The following is a 12,339-nucleotide window of genomic DNA, read 5'->3' on the forward strand; positions in this document are numbered from 1 at the left end:
TGACAGCTGATTGCCTATTTAGCAGGTAATCTGCCTTATTTTAACGGGTACATTAATTTTGTGGATTTATTGCTGATTACTGCATATGTGGACGTATTTTTAGACATTTTGTTAAGATTGTTTTGTCGTCTGGATGTCTTGTTGTTTGCCATTGTTTCCTTAGTTTTCTTTTAAGTTTTATCTTCTGTCTAAGGTGGTCCGGAATATATTCTCTTTTGCGTTTGTGTTTGTCAATTGGTGTTTTGTTTATAAGGTTATTGCGTAAATGATGGTATTGGTGAAAAATGCAATAGCGCCGTCGATTAGTTCCTCAGTTTTAAGTGGAAATAAACCTTCTGCCGAGAGTTGTGAGATAGTCGAAGTATTGGGTCGTCGAGTTTTTGTGATTCGGTGGACAATATGCAGCTGATATCATCAGAGGCCCCATTTGGTGTTCAATTTGGACAGTTGTAGCTTGGATGTTGTCTTTTTTGTACGGGTCCATTAAAACACATTTGACAGCTTTTCGTAGTATTATAGCTGATCCCCTGTGCCTTTTTGGCCGGATGAGAACGTTGGTTCGAATCTCGGTGAAACACCAGAATTAGAGAAACTTAGAAAATAAGAATTTTCTAGGAAAACTGATTAAATTTGTAGAAATTAATATTTTTTGGGCCACCACCAGCATCGATGACTGCTTGCAAACGTCTGGGCATTGAAGCTGCTAAGTTTTCAAGCTCCTCCACCGAGATATTCTGCCATTTCTCCAGCAACTTCTCTTTGAGGATTGGAGCACTAGTAATAGAGTGCTTCCGAATCTTTCGCTCCAAAATTTCCCAAACATGCTGAATAATGTTTAAGTCCGGGCTTTGTTGAGGTTAATATAGTTACCGTGGAGCATAATATAGCAGCCAGTCCTTGACGATTTGCACAGTATGCTTAGGACCAATATCTTCCTGGAAGATCTAGCTCGAGTCTAGGCCTAGTTTGTCCACAGATGGTATCAGGCTTTGTTCCAAAATGGTTTTGTGTTGGAAGCGATCCACATTTCCTTCAATTAAAACGAGGTTTCCAACTCCTGTGGCTACAACTGCTCCCCAAACCATTACACTGCCACCACCATGTTTTACAGTTGGAATCAGATTCCGAGGATCCATGGCAGTGTTTGGTTTTCTCCAAGCTTTGGCTTTGCCGTCGCATCCAAATATGTTGTATTTGGACTCATCAGTGAATAAAACTAGTTTCCAAAATTCAATTCCCTTATTAAGGTGCTTTTTTGCAAACTCCAGACAGTGCTTTCGGTTTTTCTCGCTTATAAGGGGCTTCTTGTGAGGAGTTCTGCAGTTGTAACCTTCATTATTAAGGGCCCTGCTTATTGTACATGGGTGGACAACAATTTGATACCCCTCGGCTACCTCCTGGGCCAAATCAGTATGTATTTTCGGATTCTGATTCACTGCTTTGCGAATAAAGGATACATCTCTCCGGTTGAGCTTATTGGGCCGGCCACTACGCGGTTTACTTTAAACTTTTAAACGCAATAAATAAGTCATTTTACCATAGGATTTCTTATTACTTCTGTACTCAACAATTAATTTTCTCAAATCAGTAAGGATTTCTTTGCTGAGCGACATTATTCCGATCGTACACTTTTTCAAAAGACAGAATGCCATAAATTTTAAGAAGAATGCAAAGTAGAACCATAAAAGAAAACAAACGGTGCTTTACAGTTAAGTTTTCGCTGAAAAGAAGAGCAAAATAAGTGCCTTAATATAACGTATGTAGACTTTTGTCAGTCCCTGTTTTTGGTTTTTCGTGAATAACTTTTAAAGTAAATACTGAAAATAATTTTTCTTTTACATTTGTTATATAATTAGACTTAAAACCAAACTGCATCATTACATTTATTTTAAATGCTTTAGATCGGGAGAAATTAAGAAAAAAGCGGTCGTACGGAGAGTTTTGCCTGCAACTGTATGGTATGTATTTATATTTATTTATTCTATCTTTATATGTTTTGTGTATTTGTGTGTCGTTGCAATTAGGATCAACAATTACATTTCTTCTGACCTATCTGTAATCTCCAACCTATTTGACTCAGTATGGTCTAATTTCTTATTGGATAAAATTTTTTCCAACCATTATAGGAGAGACAAAAATCATACTTTGAACTAGACGTACACCCTTCTAGGGAACGCATTCAATGGCAGCATCGGAAGTTTTAAAGGGGAAACCCCCTGGCTTCGACAAAATTCCCTACAATTCGACCAATTATGGTGGAAAATTGCCACCATAATTCCCAATCCCGAATCAAACCAGAACTCTCTGTTGTTGTTATTGTAACGACAGGCGACCAGATGGGCACAGCATAACTCAGAACCCTGCTGGCCAATGGTTTTAAATCGGTTGGTATTGGTGTGCCATCGACTTTCATATTTAGCTGCAGTTTGACCTCCTTCGTGCAGGAGGTAAAGAGGATTGCCGTAGATTTAGTGAAGGAAATGAGTGAGTAGATTCCTCGCAGTGAAAAATCGAGAAAACTGGAGGAATAGTCCTTCACTTTTGAACACAAGCCATCGATGTCATCGCCCGACGCCATACGTGATCAATGGTCAGCATAGGATACCGGTGAGACCCCCTCTGGTGGTTGGGGAGCTACAAGATGTAGAAGCTGAAAGGCAAGGACAGCACCTTGCGGTACACCTTGATTTCACCCAGGGTGAAAAATCATCGTGATAAACAAGACATTTGAAATGCTTTTGCCTTTAATGTAAAGCACGGCCTAGGCTTAGCCATAATCGCAACCAAAGCTTTGAGCTTTCGATTTAATTTTTCGTTAAAACTTGAGAACGAAAAAAGGCAAAGTTCTGGCAACAGAGAATATTAATGGAATGAGAAGGAGCAAATGTTAAATGAGCTTTTTTCGAGTACTAATTTGTAAATTCATAGTAAGGGATTTTCAAATTCAACTTACCACACTAGTGGGGGATTGCAGATATTTACCACGCTAGTAGAGCAATTCAGATTTTTTCTGTGTTTAGCACACTAGTAAGGGATTTCATATGGTTTTTCACCACAATAGTAAGGGATTCGACTTATTTCAAGCCTACAGCGAAGCGATTGAATTTGTGATTGGGAAAGTTGCGTTAGCAGTCAATTCATGGCGCAGTTGCTAAAGTCGTTCCATTAACATTCTCTGCTATTACCTTTTGCCTATGATATCTCTCATTTAAAAATAAAATAAAAGTAAAACCTACTTATTAGAAGTAGGTATTGCTTGAGAGGTCATATTCGGCTATAATCAAAATTTCGAGACGTTTATTTGGAAGTCAATGTAGATTTCCTTTTGTGATTCTAAAGATATCGTCCCCTATGTACTCGCTGCACCTTGTCAAACCCCTGATTTTCATTTTTCTTGGCCTTATGAAGTGCTTGGAAAATTTTATTCTCTTTAACTTTAAAACTAATAAAACTCAAATAACAAAAAAAAAAAACGGATTTTTGGCATTCAATTATAAAGCAAAACACAAAGTTAGAGTTGGAAATGCTTACCCCTGATTTAATACGAATTTCATCAATATAATAAATTTAATGCTGAATTATTTTGGTTACGAGTTATGACTTTTTAAAGACTAGCGTGTAATATTTTGACATATTGGTGAACGCTGTAATTGTTTGTGTGACTTTGTTTCACACTGATTTCAATTAGCTCATCCCTTCTTTATACATAAATATATTTAAGAGATCGCCCACAATAGCTACAATGATTGCGGTTTGGTTTGCTCGTCGTCCTTTCACTCATTGGCTTTAATTATTCCGCCACTTGGTGGGCATCAATAATGCATTCTATGACCTGCATATTGCCAGGCTTGTGATTGAGTGGTTGGGCTACTGGAATTTTCATGAATCACATATGGAAATATTAAATCTTTAAAGTCAAATTCGCAAAATATTATAGCTTCCCTGTTGGTGAAGTCAATTAGTCTATTCTACCTGGTGATTATTTATTATACCTACAAATGTATATTAATTACCGTAACTGATGCGAAATTACTTCCGATTTAAAAACGATTAAAAAATAAATATTTTCCTAACCAGCAACAAAAATATATAGGAGTATATCTTCATCCTACAGTAATTTATATACATTTTTTATATATCCTTTTATTATTAATTTACATTTTAACGTTTCAGTAGCAGAGGCATAATTTTTGCAAAGAACCTCTTTTTTATCATAATTATAAACATTGTTTAATTTCGTTGGTGGATAGTTTTAAGATGAACTAAAATTAACCCTAAGTTACTGTCTTGTGATTCTATGTCAAGTGATCAAGTATTTTGGACTTTGAAAAAAAGTATAATTTTGGGAGTTATTCAGTGCTGAAAATTTTATATACTTAGTCTTGCCCATGATTCAATGATAAAAGGCTTGCTCAGTAAGCAGCTTTCTCGTTCTCTCTTGACAAATCGGCTTCCTTAGCAAGACCCTGCAGGGTGCACTGGGTTGCTAGCTCTAGAAATTTTGAGTAAAAGTGGAGGAAAAGTAAAATTTGTAGAAAACAATTCATTTTCAAAATGGTCTGCTTACGAGCAACAACTCGCTAAAGAGTTTTCATCGGTTTGTTCAGGACTATGGTAGTAAGACATGGAATACATACCGCTTAAGTCAGGACATGATGGAGTAATTGACGCAACGCGAGATCGATGAGTGGTGAATTTACAAAGCTTTGTTTCTTATGATGTGGTGATTTAGATGGAATTCATGTTTTACAAAGAGCTATCATTTCCCAAATAGTTACGACAGGGAGAATAATTGGGTAGTCCCGATGCGATCGATAACATTGCATACCTCATTATACAAATGTTGGGATTGACGGAACTTATTTCCAATGAGCCCACCTTCCCATGGATGGATGAAGTGTCCATTTGTGGAACGCGCTACAAATGTAAGGAGGAGGATCTCGGCCAAACACCTAACAGAACTGCTCGTGCCAATTATGTATTTATTTTTAACAAAATAATTTCATATTGATGAAACTTCGTGATCGGTTTTAAATTTAAAAATTAATTCACAAAATAAAATCTTGGATTAAGTGAAATAATTTCTTGTTTTCATATAAGACTTGGCAATTTCCGCTAATAAATTCTATTGGTACCATTATTTACATTGAAATATTAATTAAAATTAGTTTTTTATATCATTCGCAGTTTGTTTCCGTTTAAGGGGTTAGGTGGGTTACAGAGGTTCAAAAAAAGGGTATTTTTACTATTTTTTTTTAATATATACAATCATATATTTTATTTAAGCAATTCAGCATATCAAAGATACATATTTAAACAGTATTTTGTGAAATTTTTATTTAAAAATTCCGAAAACTCAGCCGTTGGTACCTCATCTCCCTTAACGTCTCACAAAAAAATGCTCTTGCCGTGGACAGCATAACTCATTATTGGTTCATTTAAAATCAAAAAACCAAAAATATTTCGTTAGTACATGGATAAATCTCGTTACTGGACGAAGGAAAAAAAAATCGAGTTTTGAGATAAACGCGTATACCTGCGAAACTCTGCACTGACATGGCCTGATGGGAGGAACTTCTGAAGGGTCTATCTCGTAGAATTTTACTCGGATAAATTTGAAATTTTAGGAAAATATTTTAAACATATTATACTATTTAATAAGACAAAAAAAAAAAAAATCGATTTTTTGAAATTTTCAAACCCACCTAACCCCTTAAGTAAGAAAATACCTTTTTGCTACCACTTTTTTCCACTTTATTCACCTTCTTAAATACAACCTTTTGTAAAGGAGTGTCAAAAATCGAATGTTACTAGTGAGCAAACCTTTAATAATTGAATCATGAGTCTTGCCATAAATTCTGTGACAAATTTTACAATGCATACGGTGAGAACAAATTCGTAGAAAAAAGTTACGTTATTTTTGCTTTTGTTCGTATGCATGTCTACTTATAAATTATATAATATTCACTCGTGGCAAATTTCACTGGTTAACAATGGAGTGGGGACCTAAGGAAAATCGCATTGCAGTGATGGCATCAAAAAAGTGTGGCAAAAGTGCAAGTGAGATTTACGAATTGCTGCAAAAACTTAGTATTTCGAAAATGTTTGCTTACCGCACGATCCATCGTTTTTCCCAAACGTCTGGAGTGACAGTCAAGAAAAGAAATGGTCGTCCTCGCGTGGTACAAACCAGTGCAGACATAAAAACCGTTCGAGAAAGAAAATCATGTCCAGGAAAATGAATGTATCGACCAGATTCATCTAAGGACTAATTGGAGATGATCTTCGCATGAAAGCCTTCCGTTGCTTAACTGGTCATCTTTTGACAACGCGCTTGAAAAAATTGCTCAAACATGCTTAATCATAGATACGTATTTCACCCGATTCTGTTATGTTATTACAAATGACAGTTGATGCTTTCCATTTCAATTCAACCGGGCTATTCGGGTCATGATCTTCGATTTCGATGTAACTCAAATATGTTGCCCTCTGATCAAAATAATGAGACACATATTTTTTTGTTCGCCTGAAAAAAATTTGTTTCAAGATTTATCGGCAATTTTGTTTTTTGGCTCAAATTCGATTTTTTTTAATTTCACTTAGTCAAAAATGAACCGATTTTAGTGATTCTGGGTTCAAAATGATCATCATTATTTACACGAGCGACTTCATGTAGAAACAATTGCAAGAAAGTAGTTAACAATTTTTTATTTTGCAAAAAACAAAAGTGCGAAATAGGTTTTTTACTCAAAAATTCATTACTCAGTTTCAAGCCGGTACATACTATATGTACACGATAAATAATTTTGTAGAACATATTAATCCCTAAGATCACCCACAACAGGGTCGTTTAGACTCCTTTTTGGCATTTTTGCCAAAAAATTTCATTAGGGGTATACCCAGACAAAATCTTTGTATAAGTAGGAGGAACGTCCACAGAAAATATAAAAAAAAAAACATTTATGTTTCCTTAAAATATACATACATACGTACATTCCACTATTTAATACTTTCTTTCAACAGCATGTACTTTGCAACACTTTGAAATACTTTTCCTCTCCTCCTTTACAACCTTCAGTAAATCTCGAATTTGGTAGGCCTTTGCTCTGAAATACCTTTGCTGATGTCAGCCTATGTATATAGGTACGTAGGTAGGGTGGCTGTCGCAATGACACACTTAGACCAGTCGTAGATCCAGTGTGATACAACTGGAACTTATCCTTTTTAAACCAATCTGTTTGTAGTTTGGTAAATTACTTTTATTCAATTCAAAGTAAAAAATGTGTGAAAATAATGAAAATTAAGAATCAATTTACTTTTGCTCGATATGACCATATTTTGCTTTGACTATGGCCTTGAGACGATCCAGACGAATCACAAGCAGCCCGAATGTGACTTACAGGTATTTTCGCATTTACCTTGACGCCAGGCTCGATCAAAACGATTGGAGAGCGCCCATCTGCGGTTACAGCGGCCCAAACCATTACCTGTGGCACGTGCTGCCTCGGTGACCAATCGATGACTCAAATACACGGTCGGTCAAATACACCCTATCGTTTTACGAGTTTACGAATTGATCAATTTTAAACATTTCTCGTCAGTAAACACAATGTTCGGAAATTGACCGCTTTCGGCCAAGCGGAGTAACTCCTTCGCTCTCCCAAGTCTGAATTGCTGCTTTGGTGTGAGATCTAGCGCCTTTTGGATCTTGTAAGACTTGACTTTGAGATCATTTCTCAGTATGCGGCGGATGTTATGGTCAGATATTTTCAATTCTTTCGCCGTTTGATTGGCACTTCGTCGGGGATTTCGCTCAAGTCGCTTCATAACTTTTTGAACCATTTCACGTGACGTTGCAGTCTTTTGATGACCACCCCCATGGCATTTCGCGATATTGCCAGTATCATTGTAACGAATAATGATACGATAAACAACAACTTTATTTACTATAAGATGCTCGATCTCACGAACAATCGCTGGTTGTGATTTTAATATAATGCGATCACACTATTACTTTGAAATCCATTACTGTTTCGCATTTACTCTCGGAAAAATGTTTCCGCGCACTCATAAATAATACTCTAGACTGTCATTTAGCCAACTAACAGACAGCTGATGCCAGTGCAGCAGCTGGGCGAGCGGTCTGAAGTTGGTTACACTTCGAGTGCCGGAACCTATAAACGAGCAAAGCTTCGTTAGTTTTAGATGTGCTGCATCAGTTAAAAATACTGTACTAAGAGTGCGAACCCTCCTTCTGGGTAAGCCTTTACACTCATATATGAGGTGTCTGACTAACCTCTTCTTCTGTGTTAAGACAGCTTCTACAAAAATCGTAGTATGGGAGTCCTAAACTTGTGATTACGTATTAAAAAATTACCAGTTAATACACCTATCATGTTTTTTGTAACTTCTCTATTAAATCTTAACAGGCTGGCTTTTTGAGGGACCGCTATTCCATTACGGTTATGTGTGTTTTGCCACATTATATAATATTATATTTACCATGTTGATGGTTCGCCTATCTATAAGCAATTTACAAGTGGCTATAGGCATAGGTATCAGCGTCAGCGAAATGATTAGCTGACTCCAAGTTTATCGTAGTAAATCCCTCCACCTACTTACCTACCTACCTTACAAAAAGTCCGTTATCTCATTCCTCTTTCGCACCAAAAACCGAGATGAAGGATTTACTTAAGTTAATACCTTGGGCTTACATCCGTTGTACGAGGAATGCAGGAGGATTTATCTAAAATTGATGAGCGCCCTCTACGGTTCGTTCTGAATAGATAATGATGATAATGTTTAATGCCTATGTAGGTGTAGTCCTAAGGGCACCGCAGATGCAGACTGGCTATCCTTTGTGTAAAGCCAATGTACGATAGAGGGAGAAAGATCCCAACTAAATCCTATAAACTTTTTACAAGAGTAGAGTGCTATTGTCGCTCTTTTTACTCTATTTTCGACATTTGACTTCCATCTGAGTTTCCTCTCTAATATTAGACCTAAGTAGCGGGCTTCATCACTAAATGACAGTGGCGCACCACCTAGAGTTGGGGGAGTTATTTTTGGAATTCTATGTTTCTTAGTGAATAAGATGAGCTGTTTGCAGCTTTACTGTTACATTTATATATATTATATACTTTATGTCTACATATAAACCTAGTCTAGGGCTGCTTCATTAAATGGGTGGTACCGATTCAGTTATATTAACACTTGTCCCAGATCATCCGTCATGGTGGTGTATCGTAGACCATGCTCTGTTGGTGTTGAGTAACTAACGTTAGACAGTGCCTTTATTTGTGCCGAGCATCTTAAAATATAATCACTTTAAATTGTTTCTAGGTTTTTCTTAGCTTCTAAGGTTTTCACAGACACTACTATTATTTGATGTTTAACTGTATGTGTTTTTAAGAATAAATATTAAATAACTACATTTGTATTCATGTGGAGAGTTTGTCAGGTATCTAAAGGGTGTTAATTTTAATACCTTTATAATTGTATGCTACTAATTCCTTAAATTCATTTAACAAACAATGGTTGAAGTATCATTATTGCTATTGTGGGCTTGTTTGCATGTAATTATTGTAATTAGTCAATATTGATTACTTGTATAAATTCACTTCTTTTTTACATTATTTAATTATTTTAATTATTTAATTACAATATTTGTTTAAATATTTATTTAGTGTTGAAATACAAAGTGTCATATCGCACCTTCCACAATTATAATTAGTTTTTTTAATCCAATTGCAATCTACTTTTACATTCAGCAATACTTGCACTTAAAACTAGGTCATTGTACTATACATGCATGGAAAGCACCCAGTGGTGCAACCATTTCTAGATTTTTGCTTATTAGCATTATTATTTATATTCGTGGTTGCCTTCCCCTTCAGTCTGTTAAAGGATATCGGATTGCAAGTTATTTCAGCAACTAAAGGGTTTGGATACGACTGGAGTCTTATATTGTGTGATGTGGCAAGCTTTTTTATTTCTTCAGCTATTGTGATAAATCATATTTGTTGAGGTTGCAATAATGTTGAGTTCACAGTGAGCAGGTTATTGGCCTACCGCACTAGAGTCAGAGTGCTGGGGCTGCCAGCTCCGCCCTCAGATAGTCTTTGGTTCAGCATTTCCTCGGAATGTTTGTAGGTTATACCGCCTTTTTTCGGTCAACAGAGCCTCGTTTGTTTTAGCAGGATACACCACGCGCAGGTGAGGTTGACGGTTGAAAAGTAGTGGCTGTGTTTTACGAATATCTTTTCTATCACTGGCGCAAAATTGGGAGCAGTGGAAACAATTTTTTGAGAACCTATGTCCCATATAGGAGAAAAAGCATCAAATATATATTGTGAGAAATCTGAGTTTACGATGAATTTGGGCATTTGTGATGTAATATGGTGCGTTTGTAATCATTCTTAGGGGTTTTGACAGGAATTTTTGGAGTATTTCGGTATTAGAGTTGGCTGCAGTGCCCCCAGAACTGTATGCCATGGGTCCATATTAGTTTAGAGTAAGGGCTTGATTTTGAGAGAAACATGGAAATTTCGATTAACCAACCAGTATAAATTTCGGAATTTTTATTCCAAATGCCTTACGTTTAGTGAAAATATGTGTTTTCCATTTATCCAAGATATTTCGTAATATTATTTTGGGGTATGGTTACATTATTAAGTTTCACGGGAGAGAAAGGCTTCGATTGACTGTGAAAGTTACTTGAACTGAATTTGTCTCATTGGATTGTATTCTCCAATATTTTAACCATTGAGTTAAGAAATCCAGTCTTTTTGGAGTTTAATAATACGTTCACATATGCATTAATCACCTAAGTATAAATCCACCAAAATAATCTACCCGTTCACATATGGCAGATTACCTGCAAAATCTACAATCAGCTGTCAAAACTGCTTTGAGAGGTTTTTCTTCATAGCAATTGCTTCTGTGGAATATTTTGGAGTTTTTGGTTTGTTTAATTATTATTAACGATATGAAGAAAATACAAGGAGAAGAAATAGGTAATTTAATTGCCTGATTGGCTGCTAATAGTAAACAGTTATTTTATAATCTCAGATTTTGGGAGAGAAATTTTGTATGGAAAATCGCGCTTTTTAATCACGGATTTTGAGTAAAGCGCGTAGAAGTAGATCATCTACTTATACTTATATGAACGTATTATAAGTAAAGCCTTCTTGGGGTTAGAGTCAATTTCGAGAACAGCGATGTAATCTGCAAAAGTTCCGACGATACTTTGCTCAGTCACTGGTAAATCGTGGGTGTAGAGCAAGTATAGAATTGGGCCCATTATACTGCCCTGGGATACACCAGCTAAACTTTCACAGAGCTGAGGGTGTTCTTCGTTTTGCTTAACAAAGAAATGTCGGTCTTTGACATAAAAGTGTAATAATTTATGGGTAGAGTGTCTTTTATTTTGCAGAGCCAGCCATCATGCCAAACGCGGTCGAAAGCTTGGGATAGGTCGAGAAATGCGGCCGTGCAATACTTCTTCTGCTCAAAGGCTTTGTGAATACTATTTACGAGACTGTGTACCTGTTCGATGGCACCGTGTGTTTTTCTGGAGCCGAACAAAACAAAAGCAGTTAATATGATAGCATAGTATACATACACATAGTAGAAAAAGTCTGCGTTCACCTATGCAAATATTCTTTGCATTAGAAAAAGTTCAAAACAATAAATATTTGAAATTTTTTTTTTATGAGAAAATAAATTTTTATTTAGTTCACTTAAACGTAACTATCACACATATTTCGCTACCAATAACAAAATCAAATTTAAAATGAGATCACATAAAATTAAAAAGGCCATTCAAACTAAACGGAAAAAGTTTGCGTTCACTACAATAATAATAAAATAAAAGGCTTAAGATCATAGAAATGATTTAAAATTAATAGTTAGTTGGATATCCACGCCTTTTTATTACTTCTAGAAGGCGTCTTTTCATTGATCCAACTAGTTTGGCTGTTATTTCTGGACTTATGGCTTCCCATTCCTCTTTAAGCGCGTACTTAAGCATTTCCTTACTAGTTATTGTACGCTCTCGTATTTTTTTTTCTAGAACGTTCCATAAGTGCTCAATGGGGTTAAGGTCAGGTGATAGTGGGGGTGTGCGAAGTTGTTTTGGAACATTATACAACAACCACAACCTAACAATCTCTGCTTTGTGTTACGGGTCGTTGTCCTGTTGGAAAACAAATCTTTCACCGAGTCCCAGTTTGATTGCACTTTCTCTCAAATTCGTTTTTAAAATATCGAGATAATCATGTCTGTTCATTATCGACTCAATAAACTATATATTTCCAACGCCCGAAATAGCCATACACC

The sequence above is a fragment of the Anastrepha obliqua genome, chromosome 4, assembly GCF_027943255.1.
Source record: "Anastrepha obliqua isolate idAnaObli1 chromosome 4, idAnaObli1_1.0, whole genome shotgun sequence".
Classification (NCBI taxonomy): Eukaryota; Metazoa; Arthropoda; class Insecta; order Diptera; family Tephritidae; genus Anastrepha; species Anastrepha obliqua.